Source organism: Palaemon carinicauda, chromosome 45 (assembly GCF_036898095.1).
Source record: "Palaemon carinicauda isolate YSFRI2023 chromosome 45, ASM3689809v2, whole genome shotgun sequence".
NCBI lineage: Eukaryota > Metazoa > Arthropoda > Malacostraca > Decapoda > Palaemonidae > Palaemon > Palaemon carinicauda.
The window spans coordinates 22,115,148-22,140,147 of NC_090769.1; the positions used below are offsets into that span (position 1 = coordinate 22,115,148).

Here is a 25,000-nt window from a genome sequence, read left to right on the forward strand (position 1 = left end):
TAAAACGATGATTCTGAAGAGATTAATGCGAGGTGTTGGTCGTCAGCTATTCCAGTCTCATCTTGATTATTTTTGCTGGAAGGTGATGAGAAAAAATTCCAATGATCTATTTGTGTCTTTCTTAGAAGATGTACGAAGTGTGTACCGCTAGGATAAAATGTATGGAAATATATGATAACATGTTTATTTTTACCTTTATAAATTTTTTTTTCAATGTAATTAAAATTCCAATTATCATTTTAAGACATTTCTAAAATATGTTTAAATTGATTGTTATTGCTTAAACAAATGTAAGAAATGTGTTTTATCTATGAGGGACAAATAATTCAGCGGTAGACCTCAGGCTATAGTGCTAACGGGAGGTAGACCTCACGCTATAGTGTGGTAGACTTCACGCTATAGTAGCACCAATAAATTAATATCATAATGAGGTTCTCAATCTTTACTTTTATTCCCTTCTACTTTGAAATTGGATATGATAACACCTTGCTATCATCAGTTTTGGCAACCTGTTGTGGTGGTAATCAGTTTGGGCTTCTTAAACTCTTCTTTTATATTCATTGCCCTATCTATAAATGCAGCCAGATCCCTGCAAGGATTTTTCAGCATACCTAAACTTATTTCTACATTCTTTAGCTGTTCTAACTTTGGGCATAAAAACAAATGTTCGGTGGTGTCTTCTTCCTCTTTGCATAAATCACACAAATTGTCATCAAATTTTCCCCTGAAATTTGCTTTTAAGTTGAGCATATTTAATCTTGCTTTCATCACAAGGGATGCCTTATCCAGAAACATTTCTCTGATATAAGGCAGAGGGCCATTTCCTTTAATAAATCTTAATTTTTTCATTATTTTCTTTTTTCCTCAATAGTTTCTTCTATTTTTTCTATAATTCTTTTCTTGATTGAATGTGTGTGTGCATATCTATCTAAATATTAAGCAGCCATTTTTTGACGGGTCGCGTACACTATTTACTGTAGAGCTGATAATGTTTATTGTCCATTTTAAAATAAATGACTCATATATTAAAAGTTCAGTGTAGGGGGGGGGGCATATCTAATGCAAACCTCCCCCCCCCCCCCGATTAAAGACATATGACAAACATCTTGTTTCAATTACATATCATGATTTTTAGTGTAAATCTTTTCTAAGCTAACAACGCGATGGTGGTATAGTGGTTAGCATAGCTGCCTTCCAAGCAGTTGACCCGGGTTCGATTCCCGGCCATCGCAAAATCAATTTTAGAAATATCAATTTATGTGAAATAGCAAAAAAAATTCAAAACTCCCCAGAAATATTTTCCAAAGTCATACCATTATTCACTTCAAATAAAATTGCTGAAATTTCGTGACATAGAGAGAGATAAATCAAAAGTAAGACCAACTTGAATCTCCAGAAGAGAAAGTGGTGACTCAGCAGAAATCAAAGTTTCAAGGTATCAAGCACCAAATAACAGTATTTTGGTCAGTCCATGTGTGAAAATTTCGCACAGATCTGCGTTCAAATTGTTTCGCGACCTTTAGGAGTTTAGCCGTTGAAAATTGACCAATGTCATAAATTTTTTTATCATATGGTTCCTTAATATTTTGTTTATACTTAAAATTTATATTTCTAAATGCAACTTTTGTAAGGGGATTTCCATAATACGGGCCTCTGTTATACCTAGCTCAATATAGCTCAAGATGAAAGGAATAGCGAATGAACAAACCATTTTTCTAATCAACAGTCAACACCTTGCATTAGTAATAGTAAACAGCAAAACACCAGCTAAAACATATGCTACTACTTTTAGTCCACTACAGGACAGAGGCCTCAGACATGTCTTTATTCATGTCTGGGGTTTGTACAGTTTTCATCACCATGCTGGCCAGTGCTGATTGGTGATGGAAGGAGATTTTCACCTGATCCCTTAGAACAAACCAATCTAGTACGGATAGCCCTGGCTAGTACAGTTTTGCTGATCTTGGCGATACACAAATCCTTTCACCTTTGCTGATCTTGGCGATACACAAATCCTTTCACCAAGTTAAGGTATCCCTACTCAGAAATGAGTGTATATATTTTATATATATATATATATATATATATATATATATATATATATATATATATATATATATAATATATATATATATAATATATATATACATATATACATATATATATGTATATATATATATACATATATATATATATATATATATATATATATATATATATATATATATTATCACCAATTACATTTGGTAAACAAAATGAGATTATGAAAAGTAAAATGCCACTTTCTCTACAAAGATAAATATTTAATGAGATGGTACTACCAGTATCAACTTGTGCATCAAAAACTTGGAGCCTTACTAAAGCCTTAGAACATAGCTAGTTACAACTCACAAGAGCTATGGGAAGAATAATGATGGGAATAACACAGACACAAAAAGAGCTATATGGATATTATAGCAACATGTAAGAAAAAGGAAATGGACACTGGCAGGACATATAATGAGAATGACAGACAATAGATGGACATTAGGAATAACAGAATGGGTCCCTATAGATTGTAAAAGCAGCAAAGGAATAGAATATCAATGGATCGACGAACTAAGGAAGTTTGCGGGCCTGGATTGGCAAAGAAAGACAATAAACAGACAAGTGGAAGGACATGCCTGAGGCTTTTTTTCTGCAGTGGACTAATAACGGCTGAAGATGATGATGCTGAAGATGATGATGATGAAGATGACAATCATTATGAATCCTGACAGAAATTCTGAGGACCAAACACCTTCAGATATCACTTTTTATGGTAATATCCAGAACTAAATAAATAAATAAATAAATAAATAATATACAGTATATACATATATATATACATACATATATATATATATATATATATATATATATATATATATATATATATATATATATATATATGATGGAATCAGTGATCCGAACCACGTGGTAGAGTCGAACCTCGATGCATTCAAGAAGCATATCCACCTTCACTCCCTTTTTTTTTTTTTTTTTGTGGCTTCAATCCTATTTCAAATACATATGCAGTGAACTCTCTGCCTTTATTTATGATATCAAAGGTATATCATAAATGAACCATTCATTCACAACTGAAAGATATCATGATTTTAAGCTTTGAGCAATTATATATCAGATTCTTGATTTCGAAGCATTCGATTTGAACTCATAATTTTCGATAATTAAAGACAAACTCTTCGTTGGTAACCAAGGCGATGGTGGTATAGTGGTTAGCATAGCTGCCTTCCAAGCAGTTGACCCGGGTTCGATTCCCGGCCATCGCAAAAGTAGTTTTACTTTTGTATTGAAAGCTACAGTAAATTGAAGTTTGAAACGAGAACTACTTGTGTGGACAATTCAAGATATCATAGGAAAAATGGGTTAATTGAGACCCATGAAATTGTTTGGAAGCTTAAAAAAGAAAGATAAATTTAATTCGAAGCCTGGAAAAATGCATTAGGAAACTTAAATTAGATATAAACGAAGGAAACCTGAATTGGACATAAACTATCACCATTTTAAACAAACTCAGTTTTCAACATTGAAAATTTACAAAAAATTTTATATCAGAAAATTAGAACAATTGTTTGTCTTACTCTAAACTTAATAAAGCAAATCTCCGCCAAAGTTAGACAATCCAAAGGAAGCAAGGAAGGAGAGAGAGAGAGAGAGAGAGAGAGAGAGAGAGAGAGAGAGAGAGAGAGAGAGAGAGAGAGAGAGAGAGAGAGAGAGAGAGAAGCTGTTCTGCTATTTTCATCCCCCTTCAAGTGCCATCAGAACACAGTACTGTACACCAGTGACAACACACTACACTGCTCTAGACATCGTATAAATGGGAGGAGGAGACCTCAATTTAAAGAAATGAGTTTTGGGAACTGGTAAAATAAGGTTTGGGAATTGGACCAAACGGAGGCTTGGGAAATGGCAAATGAAACTTGGGACTTGCCATTTCAGGCAATGGGAAGTGTCAGGGAACACAAGTGCTGTGAAAAGTCAGTCGAGGCATATTGGTTGGTTCTGTAAGTTTGATAGGACGAAGGGAATATGTTAATGAATCAAAGGGAGATACAAAAAAAAAATAGAAAGGAAGTCAATATACAGTATATAGGGGCTGTAAACGTAATGAGCAAAAGGAAATGTAAATAAACCGTAGAATGGTACAAATTACTAGTAGTATTACAAGGTAAACTACAGTCCTATATGGAAAAGCAAGATGCTATAAGACCAAGGGCTCCAACATGGAAAAATCCAACAAGGAAAATAGCCCAGTGAGGAAAGGAAAAAATGAATGAATAAACTACAAGAGAATTAATGAACACAAAATAAAAAAAAAATAAGAACAGTAACAGGATTAAAATAAACTACAGCCCTATATGGAAAAGCAAGATGCTATAAGACCAAGGGCTCCAACGGGGAAAAATCCAACACGGAAAAATAGCCCAGTGAGGAAAGGAAAAAATTAATGAATAAATTACAGGAGAATTAATGAACAATCAAAATAAAAAAAATTAAGAACAATAACAGCATTAACAGAGATACTTTATAATGCAAATGAAAATGAAAACGGGACAAGACATGGCGCTTACCACAGTGTGAAAAGTTCCCCAACCTTATAGTCCAAGAGCTAGCAGCCATTTATTTACCGGAGATGACCAAAATTCTAGTGGGCATTTTTGGAAAGGGTCTACCATGGGACATCCAAAAATGAGTATCTTTAAGTTTGGCAGTGGTGGGTGTGGATTTTATTAACTCCTTTTGCCCGAAAACGGACTTTTAATTTTTCGGCAAAATATGGGGGTGGAGGAAAGTAAATTGGCTGCAGCTCCTTTCATCCTGGGTCTAGAATAAAGAACTATATACCAAAATTATGCTATTGATATGCAAATTTATTTCATATCAAACAACATCAATTAAATGATTATTGGGGGTCACCAAGGGTCAAAAGGTCAAGGTCAACCTTTTGCAATGCCGGTTTTGGGTTTTAGCTGTATTTTGGCTAAATAAGACATCAAAATTTGCCCAGGGTTTACTAAATATGAATAGAATATAAAGAAGAGATATAAATAAAGTTTTTTGAAGAATATGGGATCTATTCCAGCAATATGACTGATATGACAAAAGTCATTATTAAACGGTTCCTGTGAAATGTACTCCTCAAACCGTTTCAAATTTAGTTGATAGATGGTTCACCTATATTACTGAGATTTGTTTTATTGACTCTGTGTGTGTACCTGTTTTGTCTTTAAAATATTATAAAAACAGCCTCTACATTGCGTTTTAAACATCCTTGAAATTTGTAAGTGTACACATGAATTGCCTGTGTCCTTGTCACTTGAGGATTTTAAGAAAGAGCAAGTTGAAATTCCAGACCTTTTTCATTTGATTTTTACCACATTTCTCTGTGTCTTGCAGAATAAAGATAAGCCTAGTGAATAAGTAAAGCTAAGGGTAGTCTCACTATCCCAGGATGTTATTTACTGTACCAGCCAGGGATGAGTAAAACCATCCAAGCATCTTTATCTGGGAGTTGGAATGAAAAGCCTCACAGGTAGTGGCAGAGTTGTGGAAATTCCTAATCACTAGGGTCATGCGGTAAGTTATCACACAGCTGAATCAATTGAGACGGATATAGCGTCAAAAATCACAGCAGAAGGGCAGCTTTTACCTGATATGCTTTTACCTCAAGTTGGTCTCTCCACAGGTCTTGCTTGGGATAATTATGACGAGCTGACAGAAACCCTATCTGGCAAAGACACTCATCATGACACCATTGTGATATGCTACCAGAATAGGCCTGCTGCAGGTGTGATGCAAGGTGCTGAGACTGAAGGGACCACGAATACTGATGCAACTACTGACCGAGTACCTGTGAAAAGACGACGAATATTTGATGCGCCTCAGCGACAAATCATGCCATATAAAAGAAAGCCATCACTGTCGAGGTTCAAATTTGAAAATATTCACAAGATCCACAATCCAGCCTGGAGATAGCAAAGAAAATTAATATTATCTGGTTAATGTGCTGCTGCCTGATGTCCAGCACCCCTCTGTGGCAGGCTGGAATTTCTTGGTCACAGAGGACAGACTCCCTTTGCAGTAGATTGGGTATATGGAAAATATTGAACTGCCACCAAGAAGATTGGATGTGGTTAAAGAAACTTTGGTCATGTCTCAAAAGGTTGCAAGTGAGTGCAGTGAGGCATATGCTATATTGACATGTGACCTTGTTATCGCAAAACCTGCACTCCAGAACCAAGCACAAGAATCCTCTCTCTTTGACAATATCTTCGTTTGTTTTGGTGCATTTCATATTTCCATGGCCTATTTCAACGCGTTAGGTTATATTGTTGAATCGTCTGGTTGTACCGAGGTTCTTAGCTTGGCTGATGTGTTGGCTCATGGCTCAGTACGAGGGTTCATTGGTGAAAACATTTTAACAGATGCAAGCGTATCCATCCACTGTTTGCACTTGCCTTGCAGATTCTGCATTTTAAGCAATTTTTGGTAGAAGGTGGAATACCAGATGAATGCATGGTGTTGCTGAATTCATTTTCTGCAGACCCATCACCCCAATCACTTTTGACATTATTGGAGTCCACTGTAATTTGTAATTTGTTGGAAAGATATGGTAAATTCTGTTATCAGACTTGTCAGGGTCATCATGGCTCTACTGCTAGGTTCTGGTTTCTCTACATTGATCTCGTTCACATATTCATGCTTTTTGACAGGGCCAGCAGGACATATGACCTAGACCTCTACATCTATGCTTTAGGCTCAATGATTCCTATATTCTTTGCAACTCACAAGCCAAGCTATGCCCGTTGGATGTCATTGTATCACCTCAATCTGCTCAATATGGAAATGAAACATCCCGGAATCAAGCAAAGTTTTGAAGCAGGTGCACTCTCTGTGCGGAGAACTAGGAATACCTTTTCCAGAAGTGCATTTGCTATTACCTTACAGCAAGCTGTGAATAGGGATGCCGCATCCAGCCAAAAGGGTATTGCTGCATTTACACAGAATGTTGCAGTCCGTATGGGGTTGACAGTGACAAGATCTTTTAGGGGAGTATTTGTGAGTTGTCTCCTGGAAATGGCTGGAATCACACTGGTGGATGATGCAATACAGAAACTAAAGCCATCAAGGATAGCCAAAGACAATGCATACCTTAAGAGCACGATCACAGAGGTGGAGAACACTCTCAATCCATTCACTGTTAATGATGATACTCTGTATTGCCTAAACACTGGATGGTGTGAAAGAAAGACTTCTGCAGTCAAAAGAAACTGGATCTACTTGGCCTTGGCATCAAGTTTTTGTTAATGAATGTAATGTAGATGGTGGGCGTTTTGAACGGACTGTTAAGCAAAGAAAGGTGATAAATGTCACACAGGATGCAGTAACAGTTAAATTCACCACAAAGGACAAACAGATAAAGGAAGAAAAATGCACCAGAGACATATTTAGAAGGCTGCTGTATTTGTCAGTAACGCAATAACTTGATCTCAGTATTGACCTGTCCTATCCTCTCACTCCAGTTCCTTTCTCATTGTGTCATATAACTGGTGATATGAACAAGACATCAAAGAGGACATTAATGGAAAAATTAGAAGCAATGGGAAACTTGAATGCCATACCAAACAGGACTGATGTGTATATTATTGATCCTATATTCTTCTTCCGTACGCTTGACATGCCATCCACCTAGGGGGGCATGGCAATGTCCATTTTGAAATAAGCTTGTAGCACTGGTGAAATTGTACGCATAGTCTGTGACACATATCCTAAGGGCCAAGTATCAAGGACATTGAACATGACTTGTGTGGTAGGACACCCACTACCTACATAATCACTGGCTCGTCACAGAAAAGACCACCTGATCTCAACACGGCTTGGAGCACATCACATTTCAAAACAGAGTTTTTGGTCATCAGATAGATATGCATCGACTCTTCAGGGACATCAGGTCTACTTTACAGTGAACATGAATGCTACCTTTACACTTCAGCACGTGAAACTGTCAACAGGATCCTGGTTCATGAGCTTCAGTGCAGGCATGAAGAAGCTGATACACGGTTACTGTACCATGCAAACTTGGTTGCTGTTAACCATGATGTGGTCCCAGTGATTGCCATTCGCAGTAACGACACTGACGTCTTCATCCTCATTCTCTACCATGCTAGGTTTCTTAATGCACAGATTTGGATGGATGCTGGATTGAGTTCTAGAAATTCCATGCGTTTCATACATATGTCACATCTCACATCTTGCAACCAAGCTTCCATGCGCTGACAGGCTGTGATTACACAGCCTGTTTTATGAGAAAAGCAAAGTGGAAGCCATTTGAAATAATGAAAAACAACCCTAGGTTCACATCAGCAATTAGTCACCTTGGAGACTCAGATGTCATCGATTCAGATGTTGCTGCTGTAGTTGAAGAGTACTTGTGCATTGTCTATGGAGTTCGGAACCAGACAAGTGTTGATGAAGTCAGGCTTCAATTTTTCCGCAAGTTGTATGCCCTTAAGAAGGAAACTGATTCGTCGGATGAAATGAAAACTACAGACCCCTGTTGTCTTCCTCCTTACCAAAGAGTGTTGCAACAGAAGTTGCTAAGAACTAACTTTGTTGCACACAAATGGAGGAATGCAAGGGAAGCCGATCCAGACTCATTTGCTCCTGAAGGACATGGCTGGAAAGTCCAGAATGGCACATTGAGGATTGTCTGGTTCACTGGCTCAAATATTCCTGATAAGTTAACCATTGAAGAATCTGATGTACAGGAAGATGATGATGATGATGATGATAATGATGATGATGATGATGATGAGATCAGCCATTCCTCGGATGAAGAAAAGGAAATAGATTTTTAGAGAACTCCATACTATTAATATAGCTGGAATAGATCCCACGTTCTTCAAAAAACTTTATTTGTATCTCTTTTTTATATTTTATTCATATTTAGTAAACCTTTTGCAAATTTTGATGTCTTATTTAGCCAAAATACAACTAAAACCCAAATCCGGCATTTCAAAGGGCTGAACTAGACCTTTTGACCCCTGGTGACCTCTAATAATAAATTAATTAATTTAGTTTAATATCAAATAAATCTACTCATCAATAGCATCATTTTGGTATATAGCTCTTTATTCTAGGCCCAATGTGAGAGGAGCTGCAGCCAATTTACTTTCACTAACCCCCAAATTTTGCCGAAAAATGAAAAGCCCGTTTTCACACAAAAGGGGTTAATAAAATCCACACCCACCACTGCCAAACTTAAAGATACTCATTTTTGGATGTCCCATGGTAGACCCTTTCCAAAAATGTCCACTAGAAATTTGGTCATCTCCGGTAAATAAATGGCTGCTAGCTCTCGCTCTATTATGAAAGCTGGTCTCTGATCTGACGGAAACTACGACAACAACAGGTTCACTGATCTCATGGAAGCTATAACAACAACATGTTCTCTGATCTCATGGCAGCTATAGCAACAACAGGTTCTCTGATCTCATGGAAGCTATAACAACAACAGGTTCTCTGATCTCACGAAAGCTATAACAACAAGTTCTCTGATCTCACAGAAGCTATAACAACAACAGGTTCTCTGATCTCACGTAGCCTATAACAACAACAGGTTCTCTGACCTCACGGAAGGTGGTTCTCTGATCTCACGTAACCTATAACAACAGGAGGTTCTCTGACCTCACGGAAGCTGGTTCTCTGATCTCACGTAACCTATAACAACAACAACAGGTTCTCTGACCTCACGGAAGCTGGTTCTCTGATCTCACGTAACCTATAACAACAACAACAGGTTCTCTGACCTCACGGAAGCTGGTTCTCTGATCTCGCGTAACCTATAACAACAACAACAGGTTCTCTGACCTCACGGAAGCTGGTTCTCTGATCTCACGTAACCTATAACAACAACAGGTTTTCTAACCTCACGGAAGCTTGTTCTCTGATCTCACGTAACCTATAACAACAACAGGAGGTTCTCTGACCTCACGAAAGCTGGTTCTCTGATCTCACGTAACCTATAACAACAACAACAGGTTCTCTGACCTCACGGAAGCTGGTTCTCTGATCTCACGTAACCTATAACAACAACAACAGGTTCTCTGACCTCACGAAAGCTGGTTCTCTGATCTCACGTAACCTATAACAACAACAGGTTTTCTAACCTCACGGAAGCTTGTTCTCTGATCTCACGAAAGCTATAAAAAACAACAGGTTCACTGATCTCACGGAAGCTATAATAATAAAAAGAGAACATTTGTTTCTTAAGGTTACTTCCATTTCACAGCTTGAAAAAAAGTCATATCCAAGAATGAAGATTTAGACTTTTTAGAGCAATCTTCCAGACTAATTTCCTACGGAATGCGTTAGTTTCGTCTGAGCATTTATTACTTTCGGATTCGCGAGTAAAAACACCTAAAGAAAAACTAAACAATAGAGAATTAAATCAAGGAATAATGAATGAGATCACCAGAGACAGGAAATGAACAACTAAAGGTCCCAATTTACATTGAAAGAAGTCTCCCCAGAGTCAAATTTGCTCTTGAATGTACCAAAATATTGTAATTTTATCATTTCGTCTCCCTCTGTCTCGGTCGCCTTGGAGATTTTCATTCTGCCGAGTCATCACTTTCTCTCCGCTGGTGGATTCCAGTGTTGGTTGGTTATGATCAAGTGTTCTGGTAGCAGCAGTAGGGGATTCAGCGTTAGGAAGCTTCAGCTGTGGTGGATAACGGGGGAGGGTGAGCTGTGGCCCTGTGGCACCCTAGCAGTACTAGCCGAACTCGGTTGAGTCACTCGTCAGGCTAGGAGGAAAATAGAGTGGAAAGGTCCACACCGCCCCCCCCCCCCTTTTCATAAGTTTGATGTCGGCTACCCCCCAAAATTGGGGGAAGTTCCTTGGTATATAGATAGATTCTTTCTGGAGGAGCGTAGAGAGGAAAGGTCCCCTATTTTTCATTTGTTTGATGTCGGCTACCCCCCAAAATTGGGGGAAGTTCCTTGGTATATAGATAGATTCTTTCTGGAGGAGCGTAGAGAGGAAAGGTCCCCTATTTTTCATTTGTTTGATGTCGGCTACCCCCCAAAATTGGGGGAACTGCATTGGTATATAGATAGATTCTTTCTGGAGGAGCGTAGAGAGGAAAGGTCCCCCTTTGTTTTTCATTTGTTTAATGTCGGCTACCCCCCAAAAAATTGGGGGTTAGTTCCTTGGTATATAGATAGATTCTTTCTGGAGGAGCGTAGAGAGGAAAGGTCCCCCTTTGTTTTTCATTTGTTTGATGTCGGCTACCCCCCAAAATTGGGGGAATTGCCTTGGTATATAGATAGATTCTTTCTGTACATCTCGGCTTTGAGTCTCCTACAGCATTTATGATATTCCAGTACATAATCCATGTTGTTTGTTTTTAGTTCAAGAAATTATTTATTGGCAACTTTCTGTGGCTGCTAAGAAATAGCTATGAAATTCTATTGATATACAATATTTGAAATAAGAAATTATTCTTTCCATGGATCTTGGTCTCTCTCTCTCTCTCTCTCTCTCTCTCTCTCCCTCTCTCTCTCTCTCTCTCTCTCTCTCTCTCTCTCTCTCTCTCTCTCTCTCTCTCTTATGAATGGCAACATTTCCTTCCATGTTTTTTGTATATCCTGAGAGTTAAAAGGATATCTAATATATATATATATATATATATATATATATATATAGTAGAGAGAGAGAGAGAGAGAGAAAGAGAGAGAGAGAGAGAGAGAGAGAGAGAGAGAGAGAGAGAGAGAGAGAATTAGCTGTATATCTACTCTCATCCTCTCAAGAAAAAGTTATATCTATGAGAGAGAGAGAGAGAGAGAGAGGAGAGAGAGAGAGAGAGAGAGAGAGAGAGAGAGAGAGAGAGAGAGAGAGAGAATTAGCTGTATATCTACTCTCATCCTCTCAAGAAAAAGTTATATCTATGAGAGAGAGAGAGAGAGAGAGAGAGAGAGAGAGAGAGAGAGAGAGAGAGAGAGAGAGAGAGAGCTGTATATCTACTATCCTCTCTATTATAATCAAGAAAAAACATTATATTTATGAGAGAATTATATTTATGAGAGAAATAGAGAGAGAATTAGCTTTATATTTACTTTCATCCTCTCAAGAAAAAGTTGTATTTATGAGAGAGAGAAAGAGAGAGAGAGAGAGAGAGAGAGAGAGAGAGAGAGAGAGAGAGAGAGAGAGAGAGAGAGAGAACATTATATTTATGACAGAGAAAAAGAGAGAATTAGCTGTATATTTACTCTCATTCTTTCGATTATAATCAAGAAAAAAAAATTATAATTAGCAGCATATTTATTTCACTTGTTCAATCAAATCTGTAATGCACAGAGAGAACTCAAGACGAATGAGAAAGATAAGGGGTTTTACCTGGATAAACAAATCCAATTGAATTAATTGCATCCACTCTTGTTTACATTCGGTATCTAAACGAGGGTTCTGCGATGGCCGGGAATCGAACCCGGGTCAACTGCTTGGAAGGCAGCTATGCTAACCACTATACCACCATCGCATATTAACCAACTTTGAAGAGAGAGGTTAAAAGCTCCAATCAGACTAAGTGGAGTTTTATAACCAAAGTTTTAAAAAGATCCTTAATTAAATCTTTGATATTAATCCATTATTTCTTTTATGTTTTAATAAATACGTCTTAAAAGAGAGATAATGTTTATCATAGAAGAATTGGTCATCAAACTAAGGATTTATTTGTCAAAAAGAGCGAGTCTCCCAATCCATTATGGCTCCAAGATGCCATTACTGTCTACTTTCTTAGAAGTTTTTCCATAATAAAATCTCTTATATAAAATATTATATTTGAATAAAAACTCTTTCCTTTCCCTTATCTGAAAAGTGAAGGTCTTAAAAGGTTTGCTAACAAGGGTTAACAACGCGATGGTGGTATAGTGGTTAGCATAGCTGCCTTCCAAGCAGTTGACCCGGGTTCGATTCCCGGCCATCGCAAAGAAATTTTTTTTCATTTACCAGAATTAAAGAAGAATAATGCCAGAGAAATGTTCCCCAAACAATTTTATGCCACAAAATTAAGGAATATCCTATTTTATCTTTAGTATTCACTTCTTAATCAAAATATTTTCTGGGGAAGATTTTCTTCCAACTAAACTTTTTTGACAAAGATCAGAATGAAATATGTTTGTTGTTGATAATGTCAATAGTGATACACTTCCAGTACAATTTCTCTTCCTGCATTAACCCAGAACTTCTTAAAAGATTTGCTAACCACTCTCATTAACGCGATGGTGGTATAGTGGTTAGCATAGCTGCCTTCCAAGCAGTTGACCCGGGTTCGATTCCCGGCCATCGCAAATCAATCATTTAAATCCTGGCACAATTGATAATAAAAATAATTAGTACAAAAAGTTTCGGTCCATTGAATTCCTTATTCCTGGTCTGGATATAAATCTCTGGCACGTCGTTCAGTTAGTTCTTTGTACACGTTGCATAAGATTTTTTTAAAATTCTGATCTTATTTTGCAATCAGATTTGTAGCCGATTGATTTCATCCATCATCTCTGTTTGGATTTGATATTTAAAGTGCTTAGAAGGCAGATAATGAGAATACTTATGAACAACATCCTGAATCTTTGCCATGTGTAGATGTGAGGCAACATTTAGCAGTTGCATTAATCTCTTATATAGACATTATTGTTATTGGGCAATTCACGCTGCCTGGAATTAGGATCGGGAATTAAAGGGAGAGTCTGCGATGGCCGGGAATCGAACCCGGGTCAACTGCTTGGAAGGCAGCTATGCTAACCACTATACCACCATCGCATGTTTCTTAGACGTAACGAACACTGTTAAGTATTGTGCTCTAAATGGTATCTTGAATATATATTGGATGTACACTTACGAGAAGCGGACATTACTATCATTACAAAAATTAAACCTTTCAGTGATACTAGGACTTGCACACAGGTTCCAGACATTGAAAACTTCCAATTGGAGACATTGAAAACTAACAGTTCCAGACATTGAAAACTTCCAGTTTCACACAATGAAAACTTCAATTTGCAGACATTGACAACTTCCAATTTCATACATTGAAAACTTCAAATAACTGACTTTCAATTTTATACAATGAAATCCTCCAATTTCGTACGTTGAAAACTCAAATTCCAGACATTAAATCTAAAATAACAGACATTGTAAATTTCTAATTGCCGGCATTGAAAACTTACAATTCATTAAATGATTAACGATGAAAATCGTCTCCCTATAGAGCTTAGGAGAATGAAACACTAAAATACAAATAGTATGGGAACTCTCCTATTAGTTAGACTATCTGCCTTCCAAGTACCTCCATTAAAATTACAAACATAAATTCTAGGTAATTTTTAAAATAACTGTTGGTTCAAATCAGTCAATGTTGCAAAAATTATCACTTTGTAGTTGCCAATGGCATATAAACATTAACAAAAGCAAGTCAGATACAGAATAAACATCTTACGATGTGAAGAGAATAGAGTTCTGAATGACTTATTGAATCACAGGTACAATTTTTCTTATTTGGATGTAGAGACAAATTCCTATTGATATTAATTTATCTTCAATTACATGTTTATAATCATTACTATTAACATTGTACTGGGATTTAAATGTAAGATTTGCGATGGCCGGGAATCGAACCCGGGTCAACTGCTTGGAAGGCAGCTATGCTAACCACTATACCACCATCGCATGATTGCCAGTGGTTAGCAAATCTTTTAAGAAGTTCGGGGCAAAGGCAGAGAGAGAAAGTGCACTGGAAGTGAATCACTATTCATTCACATTATCAACAGAAAACATATTTTATTCTGATGTTTGCTAACAAAGGGAGTTTGATTATTGGACCTGGAGACTTTTTTTGGCATTAGAAAATCTCTTTCTTTCTTTTTATTTTATCTTGGAAGAATTACTTGGAAATTTAAGTAATAGCTTGCAAAAGGTAGTTGTTGATGCGTACTTCACTGATTATAGAACCGTAATATCTGGTGTTTGTAAGGGTAGTGTTCTCTGCCCATTACTTCTTATACTATTTATCGTTTGGCCTAGAAAACAAACTCGTTGCACATGCAGATGATACTACTTTCTTGCATCAGTTCCAGCTCCTGCCCAGTGGTTATTAAAACCCTAATAGACATTAAGCTAAAATTAGTACATGGTGCAAATTATGATGTATTGAATTAAACCCTAACAAAACCCAAAAATATGATTGTAAGTGGGTCAAGGACAATAGTTCCTCAGCATCCACCTCTATGCATACTCAATGTCTCCTTAACTATGTACAACTCTCTTCTGGTTCTAGGAGTAATTCCTACAAAGTTTGTTTTGAGAGATACATCAGGTTTTTTTATCAATTGTGCAAAAAATGGTTTATCTTTTTGGATTTTGTTGATCAATCTATCTTGAATAAATATTTTGATACTTTCAGCATACCATGTTTTATGTAGTAGTCTCCTGCTGGGTCTTCAGCTGCTGACTCCCATCTTAATATGTTGTACAGAAAGTTTGTCCAATAAATTCCTTATTCCTGATCTGAATATTAATCTCTGGCACCGTCGTTCAGTTAGTTCTTTGTACATATTGCATAAGATTTTTCATAATTCTTACCTTCCTTTGCAATCAGATTTGTAACTGATTGATTTCTTCCATCATCTCAGTTTGGATCTGATACTCAAACGGAATTTCTTAGAATAGCAAGTGATGTGACTACTTATGAACAACATCCTGAATCTTTGACGTGTAGATTTGAGGCAACATTCAGCAGTTGCATTAATCTCTTTTATATAGATATCAATAGTTTTTGGACAATTCACTCAGCCAGGAATTGGGATCGGGAATTAAAGGGAGAGTCTGCGATGGCCGGGAATCGAACCCGGGTCAACTGCTTGGAAGGCAGCTATGCTAACCACTATACCCACCATCGCATGCTGGATAGACTTAAAAGAACCTTATCAAGACATCCAGTATCGTGCTCTAAATGATATTGGATGTACACTTAAGAGAAGCAGACATTACTTCCATTAAAATTAATGAAACTATTTCAGTGATACTAGTACTCTGCACACAGGGTTCCAGGCATTGAAAACTTCCCATTGCAGACATCGAAAACTTCCAATTGCAGGCATTAAAAATTTCTGTTTTTGTTTACATTCAAAACTTCCAATTGCAGACATTAAAAATTTCTGTTTTTGTTTGCATTCAAAACTTCAATTGCAGGCATTAAAAATTTCTGTTTTTGTTTACATTGAAAACTTCCAATTGCAGACATTAAAAATTTCTCTTTTTGTTTACATTCAAAACTTCGAATTGCAGACATTAAAAATTTATATTTTTGTTTACATTGAAAACTTCCAATTGCAGACATTAAAAATTTATATTTTTGTTTACATTAAAAACTTCCAATTGCAGACATTAGAAATATATATTTTTGTTTACATCGAAACCTTCCAATTGCAGACATTAAAAATTTATATTTTTGTTTACATTCAAAACTTCCAATTGCAGACATTAAAAATTTATATTTTTGTTTACATTCAAAACTTCCAATTGCAGACATTAAAAATTTATATTTTTGTTTACATTAAAAACTTCCAATTGCAGACATTAGAAATATAAATTTTTTTTACATTGAAAACTTACCAAATTTTGTTCTTGAAAACCTCCAATTTCATTCGTTGGAAACTTCCAATTTCAGACATTGAAAACTTACAATTCATTAACTAATTAACAACAAAAATGGTCTCCCGGTAGAGCTTAGGAGAACGAAACACCAAAATTCAAATAGTATGGACACTCGCCCTACCTGTTAGCTTATCTGCCTTCCAAGCACCTCCATTAAAATTGCAAACATAAATTCTAGGTAATTTCTAAACTAACTGTTGGTTCAAATCAGTCAATGTTGCAGAAATTATCACAAATTGTACTTGCCAATGGCATATAAACATTAACAAAAGCAAATCGGAAACAGAATAAACATCTTAGGATGTGGAGAGAATATAGTTCCGAATTACTTATTGAATGACAGGTACAATTTTACTTATTCGGATGTAGAGATAAATTCCTATTGATATTAAATTATTTTCAATTACCCCCTTTATAAATATTACTATTAACATTGTTCTGGGATTTAAATGTAAGGCTTGCGATGGCCGGGAATCGAACCCGGGTCAACTGCTTGGAAGGCAGCTATGCTAACCACTATACCACCATCGCATGGTTACTAGTGGTTAGGAAATCATTTAAGAAGTTCAGGTAGAAATAGAAAGTGTAAACGAAGTATAATCCACTATTTACTGTATCAACAACAAAGATTATCATTCTCATATTTGTAATAATGTGAGATTGATGATTGAAACGGGGGACTTTCTGGGCATTTAATTCTCTCTCTCTCTCTCTCTCTCCTCTCTCTCTCTCTCTCTCTCTCCTCTCTCTCTCTCTCCTCTCTCTCTCTCTCTCTCTCTCTCCTATTTCAACTTGAAAGGATTACTTGGAGTTGTAAGTAATAGCTTGCAAAGAATACCTGTTGATACACACTTCATTGACTATTGGACTGTAATATCTGGTGTTCCTAAATGTAGTGTTCTCTGCCCATTACTTTTCATACTATATTTGGTTTGGCTTGGAAAACGAACTCGTTTCATGTGCAGATGATGCTACTTTCTTGCATCAGTTCCAGCTCCTGACCAATGGTTATGATATCCCTAAGAGAGATGTAGCTAAAATTAGTACATGGTGCAAATTATGAGGGATTGAGTAGAACCGTAACAAAACTCATAATATGGTTGTAATTTGGTGTACAAAAGGTTTCGGTCCATTAAATTCCTTATTCCTGATCTGGATATTAATCTCTAGCACCGTCGTTCAGTTAGTTCGTTGTACATATTGCATAAAATTTTTCATAATTCTTATCTTCCTTTGCAATCAGATTTGTAGCTGATTGATTTCATCCACCATCTCAGTTTGGATCTGATATTTAAATGGAATGTCTTAGAAGGCAGATGATGTGACTACTTATGTACAACATCCTGAATCTTTGACATGTGTAGATTTGAGGGCAACATTCAGCAGTTGCATTGAGATCTCTTATATAGACATTAATTGCTTTAGAGCAATTCATTCCACAATGAATTGGGATTCGGAATTAAAGGGAGAGTCTGCGATGGCCGGGAATCGAACCCGGGTCAACTGCTTGGAAGGCAGCTATGCTAACCACTATACCCACCATCGCATGTTTAAGAAACTTGACTAACCTTATTGAGACATGCAATATCGTACTCCTAAATTATATCTTGATTATTATTATTATTATTATTATTATTATTATTATTATTACTAGCCAAGCTATAACCCTAGTTGGAAAATCAAGATGCTATAAACCCAAGGGCACTTCTAACAGGAAATGATAACCCAGTGAGGGAAGAAAACGAGGAAATAAATAAACGATATAAGAAGTAATGAAAAATTAAAATAAAATATTAAAAAAAAACAATAACAATAAAAAAGATAATTCATATATAGGTTATTAAAAGACTTATGTTAGCCAGTTCAACGTAAAAACATTTGCTGTAAGTTTGAACTTTTAAAGCTCTGATTTAACTACCCGATAAGGAAGATCATTCCACATCTATCGGATGTACCTAAGAGAAGCTGTCATGACACTCATTACAAGAATAAAACTTTTCAGTGATACAAGGACTGGTACAGGGGTTCCAGATATTGAAAACTTACAATTCCAGTCGTTGTAAAATTCCATTTCCAGACAATAAAAACTTCTAATTCCAGACATTAAAAACTTCCAATTCCAGACATTGAAAGCTTCCAATTCCAGACATTGAAAGCTTCCAATTCCAGACATTGAAAGCTTCCAATTCCAGACATTGAAAGCTTCCAATTCCAGACGTTCAAACTTACAGCAAATGTTTTTACGTTGAACTGGCTAACATAAGTCTTTTAATAAACCTATATATGAATTATCTGTTTTAATGTTATTGTTTTTTTTTTTAATATTTTATTTTAATTTTTCATTACTTCTTATATCGTTTATTTATTTCCTCGTTTTCTTTCCTAACTGGGTTATCATTTCCTGTTAGAAGAGCCCTTGGGTTTATAGCATCTTGATTTCCAACTAGGGTTATAGCTTGGCTAATAATAATAATAATAATAATAATAATAATAATAATAATATTCAAGATATAATTTAAGAGTACGATACTGCATGTCTTACTAAGGTTTGTCAAGTTTCTTAAACATGCGATGGTGGTATAGTGGTTAGCATAGCTGCCTTCCAAGCAGTTGACCCGGGTTCGATTCCCGGCCATCGCAGACTCTCCCTTTTAATTCCGAATCCCAATTCATTGTGGAATGAATTGCTCTAAAACAATTAATGTCTATATAAGAGAGATCAATGCAACTGCTGAATGTTGCCTCAAATCTACACGTCAAAGATTCAGGATGTTGTACATAAGTAGTCACATCATCTGCCTTCTAAGACATTCCATTTAAATATCAGATCCAAACTGAGATGGTGGATGAAATCAATCAGCTACAAATCTGATTGCAAAGGAAGATAAGAATTATGAAAAATTTTATGCAATATGTACAACGAACTAAATGAACGACGGTGCTAGAGATCAATATCCAGATCAGGAATAAGGAATTTAATGGACCTTTTTGTACACCAAATTACAATCATATTATGAGTTTTGTTACGGTTCTACTCAATCCCTCATAATTTGCACCATGCACTAATTTTAGCTACATCTCTCTTAGGGATATCATAACCATTGGTCAGGAGATGGAACTCATGAAAGAAAGTAGCATCATCTGCACATGAAAAGAGTTCGTTTTTCTAAGCCAAACCAAATATAGTTTGAAAAGTAATGGGTAGAGAACACTACATTTAGGAACACCAGATATAACAGTCCAATAGTCAATGAAGTGTGTATCAACAAACGATTCTTTGCAAGCTATTACTTACAACTCCAAGTAATCCCTTTCAAGTTGAAATAGGAGGAGAGAGAGAGAGAGGAGAGGAGAGAGAGAGAGAGGAGAGAGAGAAGAGAGAGAGAGGAGAGAGAGAGAGAGAGATTTAATGCCCAGAAAGTCCCCAGTTTCAATCATCAATCTCACATTATTACAAAAATGAGAATGATATCTCTTTGTTGTTTGATACTGTTAATAGTGGATTATACTTCGTTTACATTTTCTATTTCTACCTGAACTTCTTAAATGATTTCCTAACCACTGGTAACCATGCGATGGTGGTATAGTGGTTAGCATAGCTGCCTTCCAAGCAGTTGACCCGGGTTCGATTCCCGGCCATCGCAAGCCTTACATTTAAATCCCAGCACAATGTTAATAGTAATAATTATAGAAAGGGGTAATTGAAGATATATTACTATCAATAGGAATTTGTCTCTACATCCGAATAAGAAAAATTGTACCTGTCATTCAATAAGTAATTCAGAACTATATTCTCTTCACATCCTAAGATGTTTATTCTGTGTCCGATTTGCTTTTGTTAATGTTTATATGCCATTGGCAAGTACAATTTGTGATAATTTTTACAACATTGATTTGAACCAACAGTTATTTTAAAAATTACCTAGAATTTGTTTGCAATTTTAATGGAGGTGCTTGGAAGGCAGATAAGCTAACTGATAGGCAAGTTCCCATAATATTTGAATTTTGGGGTTTCGTTCTCCTAAGCTCTACAGGGAGACCTTTCTCGTCGTTAATTAGTTAATGAATTGCAAGTTTTCAATGTCTGAAATTGGAAGTATTCAATGTACAAATTCTGAAGTTTTCACTGACTGGAATTGGAAGTTTTTCATGTCTGCAAGTGGAAGTTTTTAATGTTTACAATTGGAAGTTTTCATTGTATGAAATTGGAAGTTTTTAAAGTCTGGAACTTGTGTGTCAGTCCTTGTATCACCGAAAGGTTTCATTTTTGCAATGAAAGTCATATCAGCTTCTCTTAAGTGTACATCCAATATGTATTCAAGATATCATTTACAGCACAATACTTAACAATGTTCTTCAAGTCTTAAAAACATGCGATGGTGGTATAGTGGTTAGCATAGCTGCCTTCCAAGCAGTTGACCCGGGTTCGATTCCCGGCCATCGCAAATCTATCATTTTGACGTTCTCTGAAGGAGAAATCCAGTGAAATGACCTGCTCAGTTACTTTCATCTCATGCGATGGTGGTATAGTGGTTAGCATAGCTGCCTTCCAAGCAGTTGACCCGGGTTCGATTCCCGGCCATCGCAAATCTATCATTTTGACGTTCTCTGAAGGAGAAATCCAGTGAAATGACCTGCTCAGTTACTTTCATCTCATGCGATGGTGGTATAGTGGTTAGCATAGCTGCCTTCCAAGCAGTTGACCCGGGTTCGATTCCCGGCCATCGCAAACTCTCCCTTTAATGCCAAATTCATTGTGGATTGAATTGCTCTAAAACAATTAATGTCTACATAAAAGAGATTAATGCAACTGATGAATGTTGCCTCAAATCTACACATGTCAAAGATTCAGAATGTTGTACATAATTAGTCACATCATCTGCCTTCTAAGAAATTCCATTTAAATATCAAATCCAAACTGGAAGAAATCAATCAGCTACAAATCTGATTGCAAAAGAAGGTCAGAATTATGAAAAATCTTACAACATGTAAAAAAAGAACTAACTCAACGACGGTGCTAGAGATTAATATCCAGATGAGGAATAATGAATTTAATGGACTGAAACTTTTTGTACAACATATTAAGATGGGAGTCAGCAGCTGAAGACCAGACAGCAGAACACTACATATGGTAGGATGAAAGTATCAAAATATCTTGGGCTAGATTTATCACCATAAATCTAAAAAGACTATTAATATGCCATTTTTGTGCTCCTGATAAATGACAAAATAAACTGAAGTACTTCTCAAAAGAAAATTAGTTATTAAAAATAACACCTAGAACTTAAAGAGAGTTGCATATAGATAAAGACACATTGTGAATGCAAAGAGTTGGAAGTTGAGGAGCCATTGTTCCAGACTCACTTAAATCATATTTTGGGGTTTGTTAGGGTTCAACTCAATACCTTATAATTTGCACCAAGCACTAATTTTAGCTACATCTCTATTAAGAATTCCATAACCACTGGTCAGGAGCACATGCAAAGAGTTTGTTTTCTAAGCCAAACCACATGTAGTATGAAAAGTAATAGGCAGAGAACACTACCCTGAGGAACACCAGATATTACAGTCCTATAGTCAATGAAGTGCCTATCAATAACTGATCTTCCCAAGCGATTACTTAAAACTCTAAGTAATCCTGAGAGAGAGAGAGAGAGAGAGAGAGAGAGAGAGAGAGAGAGGAGAGAGAGGAGAGAGAGAGAGAGAGGAGAGAGAGAGAGAGAGAGATAATTTAATGCCAAGAAAGTCTCGTTTCAATCATCAATCTCACTCTACTAGAAAAATCAGAATGAAATATCTTTTGTTGTTTGATACTGTGTATAGTGGATTATACTTCCCTTACAGTTTCTATTTCTATCTGTACTTCTTAAATGATTTGCTAACCACTGGTAACCATGCGATGGTGGTATAGTGGTTAGCATAGCTGCCTTCCAAGCAGTTGACCCGGGTTCGATTCCCGGCCATCGCAAGTCTTACATTTAAATCACAGCACAATGTTAATGGTAATAACTATAAACGAGATAATTGAATATAAATCAATATCAATAGGAATTTGTCTCAATGCCCAAATAATGTTGTACCTGTTGATAATCTGGCCATTCAATAAGTAATTCAGAACTATTATTCTCTCCAACATTATAAGATGTTTATTCTGTGTCGAACTTGGTTTTCTTGATGTTTATCTGCCACTGGCAATTACAATTTGTGATAATTTTTGCAACATTGACTGATTTTAACTAACGGTTATTTAAAAATTATCTAGAATTTATGTTTGCAATTTTAATGGAGGTGCTTGGAAGGCAGATAAGCTAACTGATAGGCAAGTTCCCATAATATTTGAATTTTGGGGTTTCGTTCTCCTAAACTCTATAGGGAGACCACCTTTGTTGTTAATTAGTTAATGAATTGCAAGTTTTCAATGTCTGAAATTGGAAGTTTCAACGTATGAAATTGGAAGTATTCAATGTACAAATTTTGAAGTTTTCACTGACTGGAATTGGAAGTTTTTCATGTCTGCAAGTGGAAGTTTTTAATGTTTACAATTGGAAGTTTTCATTGTATGAAATTGGAAGTTTTTAAAGTCTGGAACTTGTGTGCCAGGTCCTTGTATCACTGAAAGGTTTCATTTTTGCAATGAAAGTAATATCAGCTTCTCTTTAGTGTACATTCAATATATATTCAAGATATCATTTAGAGCACAATACTTAACAATGTTCTTCAAGTCTTAGAAACATGCGATGGTGGTATAGTGGTTAGCATAGCTGCCTTCCAAGCAGTTGACCCGGGTTCGATTCCCAGCCATCGCAGACTCTCCCTTTAATTCCGAATCCCAATTCATTGCGGATTGAATTGCTCTAAACAGTTAATGTCTATATAACAGATTAATGCAACTGCTGAATGTTGCCTCAAATCTACACAAGTCAAAGATTCAGGATGTTGTACATAAGTAGTCACATCATCTGCCTTCTAAGAAATTCCATTTAAATATCAAATCCAAACTGGGAAGAAATCAATCAGCTGCAAATCTGATTGCAAAAAGAAGATCGGAATTATGAAAAATCTTATGCAACATGTACAAAGAACTAACTGAACGACAGTGCTAGAGATTAATATCCAGATGAGGAATATTGAATTTAATGGACTGAAACTTTTTGTACAACATATTAAGATGGGAGTCAGCAGCTGAAGACCAGACAGGAGAACACTACATATGGTAGGATGAAAGTATCAAAATATCTTAGGCTACATTTATCACACGAAATCGTAAAAGACTATTAATATGCCATTTTTGTGCTCCTGATAAATGACAAAATAAACTGATGTACTTCTCAAAAGAGAATTAGTTATTAAGAATAACACCTATAACTTGAAAAGAGTTGCATATAGATAAAGACACATTGTGAATGCAAAGAGCTGGATGTTGAGGAGCCATTGTCCCAGACTCCCTTAAATCATATGTTGGGGTTTGTTAGGGTTCACCTCAACCCTCATAATTTGTACAATACTAGTTTAGCTACATCTCAATTAGGAATTCAATAACCACTGGTCAGGAGCACATGCAAAGAGTTTGTTTTCTAAGCCAAACCACATGTAGTATGAAAAGTAATAGGCAGAGATACTACCCTGAGGAACACCAGATATTACAGTCCTTTAGTCAATGAAGTGCCTATCAATAACTGTTCTTCCCAAGCGATTACTTAAAACTCTAAGTAATCCTGAGAGAGAGAGAGAGAGAGAGAGAGATGAGAGAGAGAGAGGAGAGAGAGAGAGAGAGAGAGAGAGAGAGAGAGAGAGATAATTTAATGCCAAGAAAGTCTCCAGTTTCAATCATCAATTTTAATCTCACTCTACTAGAAAAATCTGAATGAAATATCTTTGTTGTTTGATACTGTCTATATTGGATTATACTTCCTTTACAGTTTCTATTTCTACCTGAACTTCTTAAATGATTTCCTAACCACTGGTAACTATGCGATGGTGGTATAGTGGTTAGCATAGCTGCCTTCCAAGCAGTTGACCCGGGTTCGATTCCCGGCCATCGCAGACTCTCCCTTTAATTCCCGATCCCAATTCCTGGCGGAGTGAATTGTCCCCAAAAAATTAATGTCTATATAAGAGAGATAAATGTAATTGCTGAATGTTGCCTCAAAGCTAGACATGTCAAACATTCAGGATGTTGTACATAAATAGTCACATCATGTGCCTTCTAAGAAATTCCATTTAAATATCAAATCCAAACAGAGA

General features: G+C 36.3%; 17 non-coding genes across 17 annotated transcripts; 11 read left to right on the forward strand and 6 right to left on the reverse strand.

Annotated features, from left to right (window-relative positions):
• The first annotated feature begins 1,160 nt into the window (after positions 1-1,160).
• TRNAG-UCC (transfer RNA glycine (anticodon UCC)) lies at positions 1,161-1,232 on the forward strand. Its single transcript has one exon. It is a non-coding gene; the product is annotated as a tRNA-Gly (tRNA).
• Positions 1,233-3,239: 2,007 nt separating this feature from the next.
• TRNAG-UCC (transfer RNA glycine (anticodon UCC)) lies at positions 3,240-3,311 on the forward strand. Its single transcript has one exon. It is a non-coding gene; the product is annotated as a tRNA-Gly (tRNA).
• A 9,201-nt stretch (positions 3,312-12,512) lies between these two features.
• Positions 12,513-12,584, reverse strand: TRNAG-UCC (transfer RNA glycine (anticodon UCC)). Its single transcript has one exon. It is a non-coding gene; the product is annotated as a tRNA-Gly (tRNA).
• Positions 12,585-12,961: 377 nt separating this feature from the next.
• TRNAG-UCC (transfer RNA glycine (anticodon UCC)) lies at positions 12,962-13,033 on the forward strand. Its single transcript has one exon. It is a non-coding gene; the product is annotated as a tRNA-Gly (tRNA).
• Positions 13,034-13,323: 290 nt separating this feature from the next.
• On the forward strand, positions 13,324-13,395 carry TRNAG-UCC (transfer RNA glycine (anticodon UCC)). Its single transcript has one exon. It is a non-coding gene; the product is annotated as a tRNA-Gly (tRNA).
• Positions 13,396-13,792: 397 nt separating this feature from the next.
• Positions 13,793-13,864, reverse strand: TRNAG-UCC (transfer RNA glycine (anticodon UCC)). Its single transcript has one exon. It is a non-coding gene; the product is annotated as a tRNA-Gly (tRNA).
• Positions 13,865-14,698: 834 nt separating this feature from the next.
• On the reverse strand, positions 14,699-14,770 carry TRNAG-UCC (transfer RNA glycine (anticodon UCC)). Its single transcript has one exon. It is a non-coding gene; the product is annotated as a tRNA-Gly (tRNA).
• A 1,156-nt stretch (positions 14,771-15,926) lies between these two features.
• TRNAG-UCC (transfer RNA glycine (anticodon UCC)) lies at positions 15,927-15,999 on the reverse strand. Its single transcript has one exon. It is a non-coding gene; the product is annotated as a tRNA-Gly (tRNA).
• Positions 16,000-17,215: 1,216 nt separating this feature from the next.
• On the reverse strand, positions 17,216-17,287 carry TRNAG-UCC (transfer RNA glycine (anticodon UCC)). Its single transcript has one exon. It is a non-coding gene; the product is annotated as a tRNA-Gly (tRNA).
• Positions 17,288-18,229: 942 nt separating this feature from the next.
• Positions 18,230-18,302, reverse strand: TRNAG-UCC (transfer RNA glycine (anticodon UCC)). The gene has a single exon. It is a non-coding gene; the product is annotated as a tRNA-Gly (tRNA).
• A 1,022-nt stretch (positions 18,303-19,324) lies between these two features.
• TRNAG-UCC (transfer RNA glycine (anticodon UCC)) lies at positions 19,325-19,396 on the forward strand. The gene has a single exon. It is a non-coding gene; the product is annotated as a tRNA-Gly (tRNA).
• Positions 19,397-20,328: 932 nt separating this feature from the next.
• On the forward strand, positions 20,329-20,400 carry TRNAG-UCC (transfer RNA glycine (anticodon UCC)). Its single transcript has one exon. It is a non-coding gene; the product is annotated as a tRNA-Gly (tRNA).
• A 729-nt stretch (positions 20,401-21,129) lies between these two features.
• TRNAG-UCC (transfer RNA glycine (anticodon UCC)) lies at positions 21,130-21,201 on the forward strand. Its single transcript has one exon. It is a non-coding gene; the product is annotated as a tRNA-Gly (tRNA).
• Positions 21,202-21,271: 70 nt separating this feature from the next.
• Positions 21,272-21,343, forward strand: TRNAG-UCC (transfer RNA glycine (anticodon UCC)). The gene has a single exon. It is a non-coding gene; the product is annotated as a tRNA-Gly (tRNA).
• A 70-nt stretch (positions 21,344-21,413) lies between these two features.
• On the forward strand, positions 21,414-21,485 carry TRNAG-UCC (transfer RNA glycine (anticodon UCC)). The gene has a single exon. It is a non-coding gene; the product is annotated as a tRNA-Gly (tRNA).
• A 1,167-nt stretch (positions 21,486-22,652) lies between these two features.
• TRNAG-UCC (transfer RNA glycine (anticodon UCC)) lies at positions 22,653-22,724 on the forward strand. Its single transcript has one exon. It is a non-coding gene; the product is annotated as a tRNA-Gly (tRNA).
• A 2,003-nt stretch (positions 22,725-24,727) lies between these two features.
• Positions 24,728-24,799, forward strand: TRNAG-UCC (transfer RNA glycine (anticodon UCC)). The gene has a single exon. It is a non-coding gene; the product is annotated as a tRNA-Gly (tRNA).
• Positions 24,800-25,000: the final 201 nt, after the last annotated feature.